Genomic DNA, 18,366 nt, shown 5'->3' on the forward strand with positions numbered 1-18,366 from the left:
ACACTGCATAGATGTTAAATAAGCAGGGTGACAATATACAGTCTTGATATACTCCTTGCCCAATTTTGAATCAGTCCATTGTTCCATGTATGGTTCTGTTACTTCTTGATCCACATACAGATTTCTCAGGAGACAGGTGAGGTAGTCTGGTATTCTCATCTCTTTTAAGAATTTTCCACAGTTTGTTGTGATCCATACAGTCAAAGGCTTTAGCATATTCAATGAAGCATATGTTTTTCTGGAATTCTCTTACTTTCTCCATGATCCAACAAATGTCAGCAATTTGTTTTCTGGTTCCTTTGCCCTTCCTAAATCCAGCTTATACATCTGGAACTTCTCAGTCCGTGTACTGCTGAAGCCAAATTTTGAACATAACCTTACTAGAATGTGAAATAAGCTCAACTGTAAGGTAGTTTGAACATTCTTTGGCATTGCCTTTCTTTGGGATTGGAATGAAAACTGACCTTTTCCAGTCCTGTGGCCACTGCTGAGTTATCCACATTTGCTGGCATATTGAGTACAGCACTTTCACAGCATCATGTTTTAGGATTTTAAATAGCTCAGCTGAAATTTCGCCACCTCAGCTAGCTTTGTTCATAGGAATGCTTCCTAAGGACCACCTGACTTCACACTCCAGCATGTCTGGCTCTAGCTGAGCAACCACACCATCGTAGTTATCTGGGTCATTAAGACTTTTTCTTCTACAGTTCTGTGTATTCTTGCCACCTCTTCTCAATCTCTTCTGCTTTTGTTAGGTCCTTACTGTTAGGTCCTTTTCTGTCCTTTACCATTTCCATCCTTGCATGAAATGTTCCCTTGGTATCTTTGATTTTCTTGAAGAGATCTCTAGTCTTTCCCATTCTATCATTTTCCTCTACTTTCTTTGCAGTGTTCATTGAAGAAGGTCTTCTTACCTCTTACCTTTCCTTGCCCTTCTCTGGAATTCTATATTCAGTTGGATATATTTTTACTGTTCTCCCTTGCTTTTCGCTTCTCTTTTTTCCTCAGCTTTGTAAAGCCTCTTCAGATAACCACTGTGCCTTCTTGTATTTCTTTTTCTTTCTGATGGCTTTGGTCACTGCCTGCTTGTACAATGTTACCAACTTCTGTCCATAGTTCTTCAGGCCCTCTGCCTACCAGATCTAATGCCTTGAAACTATTCATCACCTCCAGTGTACAATCATAACAGATTTGCTTTAGGTCATACCTGAATGGTCTCATGGTTTTCTTTCTTGCCAAATATTAAATTCTGAAATGAAACTAATTAAAACGAAAGACATAAATAGCTTCAGTCAAGCATGTTCATCTGCTCACAGGATATTTCCACTTGGATATCCCAAAATTGTAGAAAAATAAATATGTTTAAGACTTTAAAATTCATGTCTTCAGTCCCTTTTGCACTATTTACCTTAATTTCTATGATTATTTTTACATTTCATCCTTTTATTCTTAACTCTGTTCACATCAGCTCATTATGCTCATCTCTTCCTCTTCCAAAGCTGTTCACACATGCCAATTGAGAATCTCTGTTCTGTGTCGAACAAATTCTTTTACATTTTTGATTAAGACCATTTCTTATTCTTGATATATATGGCTTAACCAAAATTACCAAGATTGCCATTTGTTCTTCTCCTGGTCTCACCACCTCTACCCCCTACTCAAGGGCTGAGATGAGGGATCTCCTTATTCTCTGCTCTCCAATGGGCTTCAAATCCACTGTCTATTTTCACCATCTTTGAGGTTCCCTTTCTCCTCTTGTTGGTAATCATTTGCCTCCAGACAATACACTGGCTCACAGTTCCTCAATGTCCAACAGATGCCCTGGCATCATATTTCTTCAACTCTGGAATCTATCAGTGGTATCATTCCTTATCTTTTTTTATCATTTGAAACCAGAATCTCAAATCTGATATTCTCTCTCCCTCAGTCACACAGCAGATTTTCTTTTATATCATTTATTTTCCATATACTTTGCTAAGAACTGAAGACATAATGAAAAATACATCACAGTCTTTCCCTACCAGGTCCAGTTCCATCCTTCCTTCTTTCCCCTTCCCAAGGAATGCACATTTCATCCTCATCATACCCTCTAGTCTAACAACCCTCATTATTCTACCAGTCCATTGATATGATTCTGCCTTAGCTGACTGAATTATATCTAAGACTGAACATTTCAGAAGTCAACAATACCCACAAATGAAGGCCCTGGACTCTGCAACATACCCATCTGCTAATACACCCTGAGTTATTCTCGTAGATCTATAACATCCCAAGTGTTGCGGGAAGAGTATGCAAAAACATTCTGATGTAATATATATTACAGTTCATTTTTTGGCTTGGCGATTCTATTATACATCCTTCATTTGAATATTAAAGGCAAAAAAGCATAGCAGTGTAAGATTGAATAGTTGGCAGTAGGATATATGACCACGGCTTTGTGCCTCGTACAACATAGGGGCCCAAGCCCTAGAACTGGGGCACAGGACAAAGCTGAACTGGCAGCCAGAGTAATGTGACTCTGAATCACCTAGGTGAATAAATTGAAGCTTCATAAATTTCTCCTCCCTGGAGTGAGAACTGTCCCAAAATCTGGTTTAGGGTAAGCTGACATTTTGAGGTGGGTAATGCCGAGTATTTCTTCGTAATCTAATCTCTTCCAGCCCACAAGAGTCCATATGGCTCTCTTTAATTCTAATTTTGGCTTTAAGTACACACCACCTCTTATCATTATGCACTGTTTCAAAAGATTATCACTTTTATTCTTATATAATCTATGAACTTCTGGAAAGCAGGCTCTGTAATTCACACTGCTTTTTTATTCTTCTCCATTCCCAGCTATAAAGAGTATGAAGTCAACATGCATCTAGTGAGTGATAGGACAAATTGGGCGAACAGAATGAACAAAACTCTAAATATGGCTCCATCTGTTTTCATTTAAATGAATCCCTACATTATCTCAGGCTTCCTTTGTGGCCAAGCTGGTAAAGAATCTGCCTGCAATGCAGGAGACCTGGGTTCGATCCCTGGGTTGGGAAGATCCCCTGGAGAAGGGAAAGGCTCCAGTATTCTAGTCTGGAAAATTCCACGGATTGTATAGTCCATGGGGTCACAAAGAGTCAGACACGACTGAGCGACTTTAACTTCACATTATCTCACTCTTGTCAGTGAATCTACGCATTTCTGCTAATAATATATTTGAAAATAGATCACTCTTAGAGAAGGAAAAAAAATACCTATGTGCAGGTTGTATGTGGAAACATAATATACTTCAATAAAACTATAAATAGCCAAAACTATTATTGAAAAACATGGAGAAATGGTTGACATGTAAGCAGTGAAATTCTCCAACATACATGTGGAAATTATTGACACTGTGTCATTACCGAGGCCACTATTCCTCCAATATTTTGAATTCAGGAAGCAATGTTTTCTCACAATACGTTTCTCCTCACTGCGAACTCAAGCACAGGCACATTAATGATCTCCATTAGTCCTCTACAGCCGAACATTATATTTGATTTCCTAGTCATCTTTTCATTTGCATCTTATATGTTTCATATTGAAAGCAGGTGTAAGTCTGAAATAACATTCTCAAACCTGGGGAATATTTCCTTCTTTCATTAGCAGATGCCTCCATCACCTGGACTCCAACAAAATCATGGAACATAATCAATTATTCCTCCCAACCAGCATTTCTATCCAAGAGTTCAGTTACTATGTACAGTTAATACCTGGAGTGTGTGAGATCATTTCACTATAACATTTAAATAAATTAAATCTGACCAAATGTGATACTCTATAAAAGGAACAAGAAACAACTTAAATTCAATTTTGACTACAGTAGACCATCTGAAAACAAACTGGCAGTCTATGCATTTTCCATATGGCGCTTTTTTTTGTAATTCTTAACATGTTTCAATGAAGTTTGGTAGATGTGCAGCTGCCATGGCAGTTCCATACTCTGAGAAATATTAATATCACGATCAAAGAACCATCAGTTTCCTGTATTATATAGACACACATGACATTAGGAATATATCAAGGAGTCATCAGTTGATACTACTGTCTTGGCTACACTTAATAATTAGTGTTTAGGATGAATCAGTCATCTACGTGGAAATAAGACAAATTCACTGGTTCTCTGGGTAAAGGGATTAGAAAGTTGATTATTAATTCTTTAGGTTACATGAAACTTAGTAGAAATTAAATTCAAAAAGAAAAAAAAAAACATAGACTGGAACTTAAAGTTACCAGTGTGTCCTCTTGACAAAACTCTGTTAGCCTCCTTCCTGCTTCATTTTGTGCTCCAAGGCCAAACTTGTCTGTTACTATAGGTATCTACTAACTTCCTACTTTTGTATTCCATTCAACAATCTCAAATATTCAGTAGATATCACTCTAATGGCAAAGCAAAGAGAAACTAAACATCCTCTTGATGAGGAGGAAAAGGAGAGTGAAAAAACTAGCTTAAAACTCAACATTCAGAAAACTAACATTATGGGATCTGCTCTATCACTTCATGGCAAATAGAAGGGGGAAAAGTGGAAACAGTGACAGATTTTATTTTCCTGGGCTCCAGAATCACTGCAGATCGTGACTGAGCCATGAAATTTAAAGACGCTTGCTCTTTGAAGGAAAGTTAGTCATGTTTGACTCTTTTGCAACCCCATGGACTGCAGCCCATCAGGCTCCTCTGTCCATGGGATTTTCCAGGCAAGAATACTGGAGTGGGCTGTCATTTCCTTCTCCAAGGGCTCTTCCTGACCCTGGAATCGAACACATGTCTCCTGCACTGCCAGTGGATTCTTTAATACTGAGCCGCCAGGGAAGTCCTTGACAACCTAGACAGCTTATTAAAAAGCAGAGACATCACTTTGCTGACAAAGGTCCATATAGTCAAAGCTATGGTTTTCTCCAGTTAGTCATGTATGGAAGTGAAAGTTGGACCATAAAGAAGGCTGAGTGCTGAACAATTAATTGATGTTTTTGAATTGTGGTGCTGGAGAAGACTTTTGAGAGGCCCTTGGAGAGCAAGGAGATCAAACCAGTCAATCCTAAACAAAATCAACCCGGAATATTCATCAGAAGAACTGATGCTGAAGCTGAAGTTCCAAAATTTTGGCTACCTGATGTGAAGGGCAGACTCATTGGAAAAGACCCTGATGCAGGGAAAGATTGAGGGCAGGAGGAGAAGAGGGTGACAGAAGATGAGATGATTGGATGGCCTTACAGACTCGATGGACATGAGTTTGAGCAGACTCTGGGAGATAGTGAAGGACAGGGAAGCATGGCGTGCTGCAGTCCATGGGGTCACAAAAAGTCAGACATGACTTAATGACTGAACAGCAACAACACTGTTTATAAACGAAAATAAACTAAAGAAATAATGGAAAGACAAAATATGCAAGTACAGGAGTCAAAATTATTAGTCAAATAGCAATGCAGTCAAACATACTCATTAAAGAATTATATACCTGACATCTACTGAATATAGATATTTGATGTAGAAAAAGTGATGATGCATGACTGGAGGGCTAAGGTTTAAGAAACCTGACACTCACAGTTCTACCACAGCCTGAATAGCATACAGGCCATATTTGTCCTACACAATAAAAGACAAAATATAATTTAGGAAAACAGAGATATTAGTATAACATTCACTGGAAATATTTGAGGAAAAATGTGAGATTGGGATTATTCATCCTCCAATTAAATACAAATATATGTGGAGTTAAAAAAAATTTTTTTTGTAAGAATGGTGATGAGCAGTTGTTTTCCATTATAAAGACAGAACATGAGAAAATACATCCAAATTTAAGCAAAAATGATTTAAGAGCATTGTAATATTTCCCTGAAAAAAAAAATCAGTATATATTATGAAAACCTAAGATCTATTCTTCTTCCACAGATACCATTAAAGATAGGAAAGATGGTTGCTTCCTTAGGACGGAAAAGAATAACTGATTAAAGATTTTAGTGTTTCTAAATCTCTTTGCTTTAGGTCTAGAGAAATAATATGTTGAAAGGATTGGTCAAAAGCTGAATGAGAAGTCTAAATACTTTTGGACAGGAGGCTACTAAGTAAACAAGATGTCCTATGAAATTTTCACCTTTAGGCCTCCAAGACATGAATCAGGTGATGTGATAAGTACAAACAGGTGATTTGTAAGTGCTAAGTGTGTAAAAAAGACAAGATTAAAGAGCCTTCTGACAATGGTATGGCAAGCCATTCCCCACCTGCAGAGTCAAACATGGTACACTGAGGCTCCTCCACCTTAATTAAATAAAGAATGGCACTGGGAAATGTTGGCTACATGCTGCTGACAGCTTCTGAGTGAACTGGCATCTTGCCTGCTGCTACTGACAGATAATTTTTTTCTCCAGGGACTCTTCACTAAGACTGGCAATTAAAACTGTTGGAAAGCAATCCAACATGGGAGACCCTGTCTCCTAATTACAATCTCCCTTTCTTTCCTTGGTGGGACCCCTACAGGGGTTAAAAAGATACTTATCTTACTCAAGAAGTCCACTGTGAACACATGGAGTGTACTTGTAAAGATTAAAGCTTGAACTGCACTAGTTTTCTGAATGTTATTGCAATGATATATACGATTACCCTACGCCCATACCTGTATATTGTCAACTTGCTTATTTAACTTATATGCAAAGTACATCATGTGAAATGTTGGATTGGATGAAGCACAAGCTGGAATCAAGACTGCAGGGAGAAATATCAATAATCTCAGATAGTGAAGAAGTACTAAAGAGCTTTTTGATGAAAGTGAAAGAGGTGGGTGAAAAAGTTGGCTTAAAATTCAACATTAAAAAAACTAGGATCGTGGCATCCGGTCCCATCATTTCATGGCAAACAGATGGGGAAACTATGGAATCAGGGACAGACTTTATGTTCTTGGGCTCCAAAATCACTGCAGATGATGACTGCAACCATGAAATTAAAGGACATTTGCTCCTTGGAAAAAAAGCTATGGCCAACCAGCATGTTAAAAAGGAGACATATTACTTTGCTACCAAAGGTCTGTCTAGTCAAAGCTATGGTTTTTCCAGTGGTCATGTATGGATGTGAGAGTTGGACCATAAAGAAAACTGAGTGCCGAAGAACTGATGCTTTTGAATTGTGGTACTGGAGAAGACTCTTGAGAGTCCCTTGGACTGCAAGGAGATCAAACCAGTCCATCCTAAAGGAAATCAGTCCTGAATATTCATTGGAAGGACTGGTGCTGAAACTGAAACTCCAATACTTTGGCCACCTGATGTGAAGAACTGACTCACTGGAAAAAACTTATGCTGGGAAAGAGTCAAAGCAGGAGGAGAAGGGGATGACACAGGATGAAATGGTTGGATGGCATCACCGATTCAATGGACATGAGTTTGAGCAAGCTCCAAGAGTTGGTGATGGACAGGGAAGCCTGGCATGCTGCAATCCATGGAGTCACAATGAGTTGGACACGACTGAGCAACTGAACTGAACTATGCCCTCACTATCTGATAAGGGCGCACTCCAGTTTGGAGGTACACTCTAACAGAAGTTATTGAAATAAGAATCACAACCCATTAATTCCACAGGCAATGGAATTAATTGCAGAGCTACTCATTTTTCAAAATAATGGAATGGAGTAGAAAACATAAAAAGGCATCACGTATTGTAAGGCTAGGCATCACTGTGAAGTGGTTCCTTCACCTATACATTTATAGGGGGTGTGGATGTAGGTGTGACTGTAGTGGGCCATGACATAAAACATGGGTTCTGGTACATAGTATGAAACACACTGCTCTAAGGTCTTCAAATTAAGGGGACATCTCGGCAGCTATACAACACTAAACAGTCATGGGAATAAAAAAAATTGTCAAACACCAGATGTTTCTAAAACATCTGGACACTTCACAGCATGTTGACAAAATATCTGAAAGTCTAATTGTCTGTTCCCCTTCTCTTCTGGATGTTTACTTTAATAAAACAGAGCCACAAGTTGTGCCTCAGAGATGTCAATTCTAGCAACAATTTCATTTACATCTTAAAGTACAAAGTATGCTCATTAAATTTCCTATGCTACTAAACTGATTTCTCCCCTGGAATAGGAGAGATTTAAACACAAGAAATTTCCTTAATTTAAAAGGAAATTAAAAAAAATAAAAAATAAATGGAAATTTTATTAAATAAGTTATTTAAAGTCAAAGAGGATTTTAAAAATATACAAGTAACCACAGTTGGAGCTAATATACACAATAGGATATTATTTACAAATGAAAATGATATTGCGAGGGGCAATAAGTGGAAAATAAGAAATCATCTGACTCCCTTCAGTATCTATCTGTTCCATTTCAATTATGGCAGTGTCTCATGGTGGTCTCCCTCACATCAAGTTATAAGTAAGTACGTCAATCCATGAGTTAAGATCAAGATGTAAGAGGGGCATGCTGAGATATAGGCTTAATACTAACAATCATGATTAGATAAATCATGATAGATAGCTATGTTCCTAAGAGAACACTTCTTTAAATAAGTGACAATTTCAACAAAGAAAAGGCTACTAAGGGAAAAATATAGTCTCAAACAGTCATTGTCCAGATTATAATGATGTTTTTCGTTATAATTCTTGACAAAATTTGGGGAAAAGTAAAATAAGAACTTCTCATTCTCATGTCTTCAGCATGTAATTTATTGCAATTCCAAGTTATTAATTTCAGCGTCATTTCTAATTTCTGAAAAGTAAATCTATGAAAAATAAGAAAAAATAAGAACTCTTTTACTTAGTTCTTGAAGTATACTTTTCATGCAGCCCCCTCACGAGTGGTCCAAGGAGGTTGAAAGATGAGTTTACATCATCCCAGGAATTTCCATGGGGACTCTACAACAGATCAGTGGAGTAAACGTGATGTTCAACAAGGAAAAATTTTGGCTAAGCTAGAAGTTTATTTTCATAGACTCTTGTTGAGCTGTACCTGAGCATAAACCATGAAATGCCGGAACTGAACAGATACAAGAACAGCAACAACAAAAACCAAAAGAAGAACAACTCCCAATAAAAATAGGAGTAGTCATTGCTGTTGTATAAACCTTAATTTCAGATTCAGATAAAAAACATAACAGGGAAGTTGCCTTAGTAGTTAAAAAATTTGGATGAATTTTAAGACCTCTTCCTGGATGTTCCAGATTAATTATATGGCTAGTCTACAGTCTTCTAGGTTATTGGGTACTTGTGAGATTTTACACACTCATCTTGTCAAGATCTAGTCACATTAGACTTGGGATAGACACGTTGCCCTGTTCCATGTAGATGTTTGACATGATTTGACTTGCAAGTTTTAATACACAAACAATTCTAGAATGGTCTAGTTATACTAAAGAAGTATAAGATTCACCTGGGAAAACTTCATGAGACAACATTTTCTAACACCGAGGGAAATATGAACATGCTTTTTAAAAATTAACCTTTGAATAGACTTTCTACTAAGATGGGAAAAAAAAGTTTTTGAGCTGAAGCAAAGCAGATGAAGCTTAAGACTTTTAGGAAATGACCTCTATAGAGAAACACTGCTACTAATGGCTACTCCTGTGCCTCCCTCTATCCATTTGCCTAGGAACACTCTCCAGAGTCCTGCCACTAGGTTTATTCATATCCTGAGGCTATCGTAGAAGGAAAGTTTTATTGCACTTTCTGTGTAAATAAAATAAATCTTGAGAGACTGAGTAAGCATGTGTTCTAATGAGCATTCAGGTCAATTTTTATTCTATCTGGACTGGTTCTTCTATTTCTTTAACAAAAATGAAAGAGAAAGGCAAGAAAAAATTTAACTGAGTAGAAAAACACTTGGGATAGATAAAGCTTGGCAGTATCCCAAGGGGCAGTATTTTCTACAGAATAGTTCTGTCTCACGTGACACTTTCCAAGCTATTTTATTATCAGCACTAAAAGCCAGCCAAAGGCAGCTGCTCCTCCTAAGACCCCAGCATTTTCTATTCAACCTCCCACCTCCAGACCACCCTGCTGCAGGCCATAGAAAGAAATGAGTATGTCAGGCAATATCCCAGTGACCTGGAACATATGTGGGTCTCAGAAGGCAGCTCCATCTTCATGCACAAGTGCAACATGTTCCCTGGATAGAGATCCACTTTCCTCCTTCAGGGAGAGGTGAGAAATGACTACCATTTCTCAATTTGTTTCCACAAATTTGCCCCAGGGCTTCCCTTGTGGCTCAGCTGGTAAAAAAAAATTCGCCTGTGATGCAGGAGACCTAGGTTAGATCTCTGGGTTGGGAAAATACCCTGGGGAAGGGAAAGGTTACCCATCCCAGTATTCTGTCATAGAGAATTCCATGGACTGTATAGTCCATGGGGTTGCAAAGAGTTGGACACGACTGAGCAACTTTCACTTTCAACCTGAATGTACCTGGATTGCAATTTTTGTCTTAATTTTATTGCCAGTAAATTCATAAAAAACGACAGAAATTCCTAATAAGCCCAGGTATCTAAGGGAGAACAGAAAAGTTCGACAACTTAAAAAAAAAAAAAAAAAGAAAAGAAAAACTGCCTTTCAAAGTCCTGTGCACAGTGCCAAGCAAAGCGATACTTATTCAGACCTCATGAGATGGTGTTTTATTCCACTGTCTACAACAGAACTTGACTTGTCTGATTCAGGGTAGAAGGCAATTGACCACCAACAGGGATATCTTCAGAGGAGATCTGTGACGTACATTGGCTTTCCAAAAGCAATAAAAAATGACCCATGCTGAGAACTGCTTTCCTGACTTCTACGAGAAACAAGGAAAAAGTTAATTCTGCATGATGGAAAGAGAGAAAAGCACCTGCTGCTCCAGAGGACAAGACTGGCTGCAAACCCCAGTGGACCTGTGGGTTCTATAAAGGACAACAGCTTCTACTTTCTACCATCCTTCCCTGTCTCCACTTCCTCTCTTCCACCAAAATGTGCAGCTGCCGAAGCCCAGAGTCAACTGTGACAAGGGCAGACACCAAAAACAACAGGGACAGCAAAAATATGTTAATGATGCTCTCAATACTGCCAGTTCTTCAATCCATTCAATTATCTGTACTTTGTCTCCTGATTTCCATCACTTCAGGGCGTTATTTATCAAGTGCTCCATAATTAATCAGGCACCAAGCCTGACTGTGCTAATGAGACTCTATTTACAGCACCCCTCCCCCAAGTTATTCTCCACCCAGAATCCTCACTCCTACTGTATAAAGCTTCTTTCTCGTTCTCGTTCTCCTTCCTACAGTGGCCTTGGGGCTTTTGAAATGATCCCCAACAACCAGAAGAGCTCCTCCTGACAGTTTTAAGGAGAATTAACATATAAGCAGTATCAGTTCTGCACCAGTTATCCATCATTACTCCCCTGAAGATAGGAACTTGCTCTGTTCATAGTGAGTGACTCCTAAGTCCAACATCCTTCACATTTTCCTTTCCCATTTTCTCCATCCCACCTCACTTAAAGCTCTATCTGTGATCCACAGTTCCACCACTATCGCTCTTTGTATTTTTATTCAACTTTGGGCTATTTCTCTTTTCTTTTCCACTTCCTCATAGTCACAAATATGCAAATATTCATTCTGTTGTCCCCTGCCTTTTAGTTCTCCTATATAGATATTATTTTTCATTCTATCTACGAGAAAATATTTGAGGATTTGTAATTCTTTCTCAGTTCTTTGTAGAAGCTTTTCCTGAGTTTTTGAGACAGAATCTACCAGGGATAAAAACAGAAATAAAGAAATGCAAGTGGACGTTAATTCATGACTATTGTTTTGAATTCTCTCCAACTGAGGCGAAAGCAACACAAACAGTGGAAATATTTGGGATACATTAAGAGTTGGGACCAGAGAAAGTAGTGATGTCAAGATATGTATCTGGAATCTGGAAATTACCTGAAGAAAAAAGAAAGGGCAGGTACTTAGGGAAACAACTAAAGAACAAGCGGCTGAGAACCAAACTTGGAATATGAAGACATCTAGTAGGTAAAGCAGGCTAGAACTAGAGGAAGCAGAAAGACAGTAAGAGAACCCGAATGGAAAAGTACATTATCATAGAAGCCCAAGTAAAAGCAGTCATTGGGACTGTACACAAATATTCTCTCTCTCCTTTTAAGCATAGACAGTATTGTTTTCCTGCCCACTTACAGTTAGGAATGATCAAGTAATTTGACTTGTTGAATAAAATGTGAACAGGTTTAAAGTGTGTCACTTCTGGCTAGAAAAAGTACGCACTTGCAATGCTAAGTTGTCTCAGTCATGTCTGACTCTTTGTGACCCTATGGACTTTATCTCATCAGGCTCCTCTGTCCATGGGATTCTCCAAGCAAGAATACTGGAGTGAGCTGCCATGCCCTCGTCAGGCATCTGTCCAACCCAAGGATCGACCTCAAGTCTCTTTATGTCTCCTGCATTGGCATGCAGGTTATTTACTAATAGCACCACTGGGAAGCCCAATAAGCAGTATAGGGCTTGTCAAAATTCTTTCCTCCTGCTATAGTGACTATGGATATTATTAAGATCATGATATGCATCCTCCATCAGCCTGGGTTCTGGATTGATTATAACGTGAAGAGTGCACCAATCTCTAGTTCATATTGGACATGCAGCATCAGTTCAGTTCAGTTGCTCAGTTGTGTCCGACTCTTTGCGACCCCATGAATGGCAGCATGCCAGGCCTTCCTGTCCATCACCAACTCCTGGAGTTCACTCAGATTCATGTCCATCGAGTCAGTGATGCCATCCAGCCATCTCATCCTCTGTCATCCCCTTCTCCTCCTGCCCCCAATCCCTCCCAGCATCAGAGTCTTTTCCAATGAGTCAGCTCTTCGCATGAGGTGGCCAAAGTACTGGAGTTTCAGCTTTCGCATCATTCCTTCAAGAGAACACCCAGGACTGATCTCCTTTAGAATGGACTAGCTGGATCTCCTCGCAGTCCAAGGGACTCTCTTGAGAGTCTTCTCCAACACCACAGTTCAAAAGCATCAATTCTTTAGCACTCAGCTTTCTTCACAGTCCAACTCTCACATCCATACATGACCACAGGAAAAACCATAGCCTTGACTAGATGGACCTTTGTTGGCAAAGTAATGTCTTTGCTTTTCAATATGCTATCTAGGTTGGCCATAACTTTCCTTCCAAGGAGTAAGCGTCTTTTAATTTCATGGCTGCAGTCACCATCTGCAGTGATTTTGGAGCCCAAAAAAATAAAGTCTGACACTGTTTCCACTGTTTCCCCATGAAGTGATGGGACCAGATGCCATAATCTTCGTTTTCTGAATGTTGAGCTTTAAGCCAACTTTTTCACTCTCCTCTTTCACTCTCATCAAAAGGCTTTTTACTTCCTTTTCACTTTCTGCCATAAGGGTGGTGTCATCTGCATATCTGAGGTATTGATATTTCTCCCAGCAATCTTGATTCCAGCTTGCAGCATAAGTGCAAGGAAAATTAAGCATTCTTTATACCCCTTGTATAAGGTCTTGTGGACCTTACCTGCTCTATAAAACCTCAAACAGAGATCAATTCTGCAATCCAATATTTTCTGTTTCTACATTCAGGTGGCTGAGCACTACTAGGTAAAATAAGTACTCATATCACTACAACTCCTCAATCTCCAAAATCAGTGAGAACTCAACAACACTTTTATCTGAACTCAGATAGTCCCCACCCATTTCCACAACTTTTCCAAATTTTAATCATTCTTCTCTAAATCCCTATGCAGTCTCAGAAGAGCAAATGGTCTCCTGAATCAACAAGAGCACTAAGATTGCAAGATACATCCTTCTGTATATTTCCACTTGCCCTCTTTGACCTGCTTAAATCCACCCATACTCATCCCTATCTTCTTTCTTGCAATGTTCTAGAATGAGGTGTCCTTATTTCTGAGTAAGCATTCCCTTCACCTAAACCACTAAGCACTGCCTCTTCTGGGATCTTACCCCACTACACAGTCTTTCTCTTCCCATCACATTTGGTTGGTTACTCTTAACTGATTCCTTCCCCCTTTGGCCTATGAATCTGCCATAAACACTGCTTGAAATTAAACCTCCCTCTAGTTTTCATCAACTCCATTTCATTCATAAAAGAGACACAGGCTTGCTCCTAAACCCACTATAATCATACACCTACCATTCTACTGCAAATGATTCTTACTGGAATCATTAAAGACCAAATGATTGACAATTATATGTACATAATTAAATGTCTCATTTTTCGTTGCAGTTAAAACTGATAAAATATTTATTGTGATTCTCTGGTCTCTTGGTGTCTGACTCTACATTATCATTGTTCTCCATGTGCCCTTGTCCATTCTCTCTCTTTTTTATCATACTGATTATAATACCAAGAAAGCTGTTGATGATCTCTAGAGTTCCCTTCTTGGCCCAGTATTGTCATTCTGCAAAATCTCCATCAATGATTTCATCTGTCCACATGATTTCAACATTTCCAGGATGCTGATGACTTCTAAACCTTAATCTCTTGTTCCAAATCTTTTCCTTGAGACTGAAATCCATGATCACCCAATATTCTATAGAGACCTCAAAGACAGTATGTCCAAAACTTAAATCATTTTTTCTTCCTAAACCCATTCTTCTTCTCATATTCTCTAATTTAATGGAATTACCATCTATCCATTGACCCAAGACAAAATCCAAGAGTGATTCCAGTTTTTACCTAGTTTGCAAGGTATATCCTGCTTTTACTGCTTAGGGGTCTTACTTTTAGTGCATGCTAGCCTGATATGCTACTGCAAATCTCTCCTTCAATTATGATGGACAACTTTGCTGGGTAGAACATTCTTGCCTGGCAGCTTTTTTTTTTTCCTTTCAGCACTTGAACTATATCCATCCCACTTCCTTCTGACCTGCCAAGGTGTCTGCTGAAAACCTACTGATAGTCTTATAAAGGTTCCTTTGTATGTAACAAATTGCTTTTCTCTAGTTGCTTTAAGATTGACTTTTTAACTTTTAACAATTTAACTGTCTAGGTATGGGTGTCTTTTGATTCATCTTTTTTCGGTACATTGTGGGCTTCCTAGATCTGAGAGTGAAGTTAGGGAAGTTTTCAGCCATTATTCTTGATTATGCTTCTGCTTGTTTCTCTCTCTCCTTCTTCTTCTAAGCCCTCTATAATGTGTATATTGGTCCATCTAATTATGCCCCATTAGTTGCTTAAGTTATCTTTGCTCTTTTTTTTTCTTCTCCCTCTGATTAAGATGAGTTCTACTGCCCTATCTTCAAGTTCACTAACCCTTTATTCCACATGATCTAGTGTGCTATTGAATCCTTCTACTTAAATCTTCAGTTCAGATATTATTCTTTAGCTCTATAATTTCTGCTTGTTACTTTAAAAATATTTTTTATTACTCTGTTGAAATTCTCACTTTATTTTTTCATTGACCTGATTTCAATGAACTTATGATCATTGCTTTGAACTCCTCAGTAGGCAAATCATTTATTACTTATTAATTAAGATTGGTTTCTGGATATGTATCTTGCTCTTCCATTAGAGCATATTATCCTGTTTCTTCATTTTCATTAATTCCATGTATTGCTTTCTATGCATTAGATAAAAGTCACCTCTCCCAATTCTCTCCCACTGATCACATGTAGGAGATAAACCTTGTCAATCAGCCTGGCCCAAGTCCTGGTTGCCTCTTAAACCTTTGACTGTCTAATCCACTGTCTTTGTTATTAATGGTTTCCAGTTGTTGGGAATGTGCCAAGACCCATTTAGTGTCCCAAAGAATGGAAAATGGCCATACACCTGTCCAGTCTTTATGAGGATTGTTAATTGTCTGCCCCTTCAGTTTCCCAATACTGGCTAATAGGAAGCTCAACCTTAAGGCAGCAGCTGGAAAAATCAGCATTTTAGATATGCAATCTAGCCCCTATCAGGGAGAAACCATGAGCTGGATATTTTTGCTTACTTACTCTGTGCTAAGTCAAAGGGAATAGCCACTGAGAGAGCTTATGTGCCCAAACAGAACAACCACTTTTTTAGTGTGGTCCTGGGGATTGAGTGCCAATCCCAATCAGTCCCCAAACCTAGGTGATATGGGAGCATATTCCCTGGGTGGTAGCCATAAGAGTTGGGATGCTAGATATGATAACAAGCTCCTTCCGAGGGGAAACTGGCAACTTGGTCTTATTGTTGGAGTGAGCCAGAGAGAGAAAAAGGGCCAAGTTCTACCAACTCTTTCAGGATACTGGGAGGACTACAGTCAGCATCTAGATGCAAGCTGATTAGAAGCTGGACCCTCTGGCAGCAGCTGGAAGTTAGGCAGTCAGACTCTTTCCAGGAAAAAGCTGGGAGACAGTGTTTTTATCTACTCCTTCTGGGCTGAGTCTGGATGTATAGGCATGAACAGTGCCTCTGTAAGATTTAAACCTGTTTTGTTTGCTATAATACTATTAGATTTTTGAATGCAAGGCTTACTGACTTTCTAAACTAGATTCTTTGGGGGCTCATTCCTCAGATGATAGCCTTAAAAGCTGGAGTGCTAGACATGCGACCCAAACCCTTCACTACTCATGGAGTAGCTGGTGGCTTCCTCCTGAGGAATGCTGCTATGCCAAAGGTGGGGTTTATGGTGAGAATGAATCTCAACTGTTGCTATCTATCTTGATGCAGACAGTTTCTCCATTGCCTGATATATTGGGGTAACTCAATTAATGTCTATATTTCTCTTAGAGGGAGGGAAATGCTCCATTTGCAGCGGTATAGTCAGAGTCTCCATGGGAGGAGGGGAATTCAGGAGCCTTCTACACGATCATCTGGGTCCAGAGTCTCCCTGGGGTGGGATAATGTTAAAGCATATGTTCTACGCTGCTTTCCAAAGTCCCTCAGTAGGATTCTGTGCCAGTTCCTCATAGTGGTAATTTGCTTGAAAATGTGCCCTTTATTGGCCAAATTTCCTTCCCTGTTTTACCTCCCCATTTCCCTGCTGGCATTTTCTCCCTCTCCAAACTACACTATTTTTGCTTCCATTCTCATCTTATGGTCCACTTCTGAAAAAGTCCAAACCCACACACTAACACTTATTTAAAAACATAGTCAAACACTTGATTTGAGTTGGTGACTATATCTAAACTCTACCCAAGTTATTCCAAACTGGTTTACACTTTCTTGCCTAAGACTTTTCAAAGGCCTGCATTCAAGTCTTTGTTTCTAAATCTTGCCTACCTCAAATCCATCCTCTACACAGATCAAACATTAAGCTCTTTAAAAAGCAGATCTACCTGTCAACTCCTTAACTGAAATCTTTAAGAGTTCCTCACCACCTGCAAGACAAAGCTCAAGCTTCTGATCATGGAATGTTAAGATCCATCATGATCTGGTTCTACTTTTTAGCATCGTTTTTCCTACATCTCAACACAACTGAAGCAACTTAGCAGAAGTAGCAGCAGCCTGTTATATTTCAGCAACACCAATCGAATTGTACTCTCCCCCTTCTCCTAATGTACATATAAGGATAACTAGATTTCACCTCTGTCCTACCTTTTTCAAGAAAACTTTCATTTCCCCTCCTTAATCTAAGTGAAACTTACAACTCTTTACATCTTAACTCAACATATCAACATTCAAAATAAAATTTTCTAACCTTCCAACACAAGACTAAAGTTCACCTGCCCTTATATTACCATCTACATATATTTCTTCCACAGATTATAATTTTCTATTTCAGTCACTCAGTCAGTTCAGTCGCTCAGTTAGTCATGTCCAACTCTTTGCAAGCCCATGAACCACAGCACGCCAGGCCTCCCTGTCCATCACCAACTCCCAGAGTTTACCCAAACTCATGTCCATTGAGTCAGTGATGCCATCCAACCACCTCATCCTCTGTCATCCCCTTCTCCTCCTGCCCTCAATATTTCCCAGTATCAGGGTCTTTTCAAATGAGTCAGCTCTTCACATCAGGTGGCCAAAGTATTGGAGTTTCAACTTCAACATCAGTCCTTCCAATGAACACCCAGGACTGATCTCCTTTAGGATGTACTCGTTGGATCTCCTTGCACAAGTGACTCTGAAGAGTCTTCTCCAACACCACAGTTCAAAAGCATCAATTCTTTGGTGCTCAGCTTTCTTTCTAGTCCAACTCTCACATCCACACATGACTACTGGAAAAACCATAGCCTTGGCTAGAAGTAATTTTCTATTTATGCTGGAATTATTACTAATCCCTCTTTATAGATCTCCATTCCTTGAATTTCTTTCTCTTTTGAATCCAAATGACATATTTCTACCAATGTTAATGTTCAAAAGGAAAATTAATAGAGTCCCAGCCAACATGGCTATCTAACCCTATCTCTAATCACTCCATCTTGATCTTCTGTTCAAGTCAGATCAAATTAAATGATTTT

This window comes from Capra hircus, chromosome 1 (genome assembly GCF_001704415.2).
Source record: "Capra hircus breed San Clemente chromosome 1, ASM170441v1, whole genome shotgun sequence".
In the NCBI taxonomy this organism is placed as follows: Eukaryota; Metazoa; Chordata; class Mammalia; order Artiodactyla; family Bovidae; genus Capra; species Capra hircus.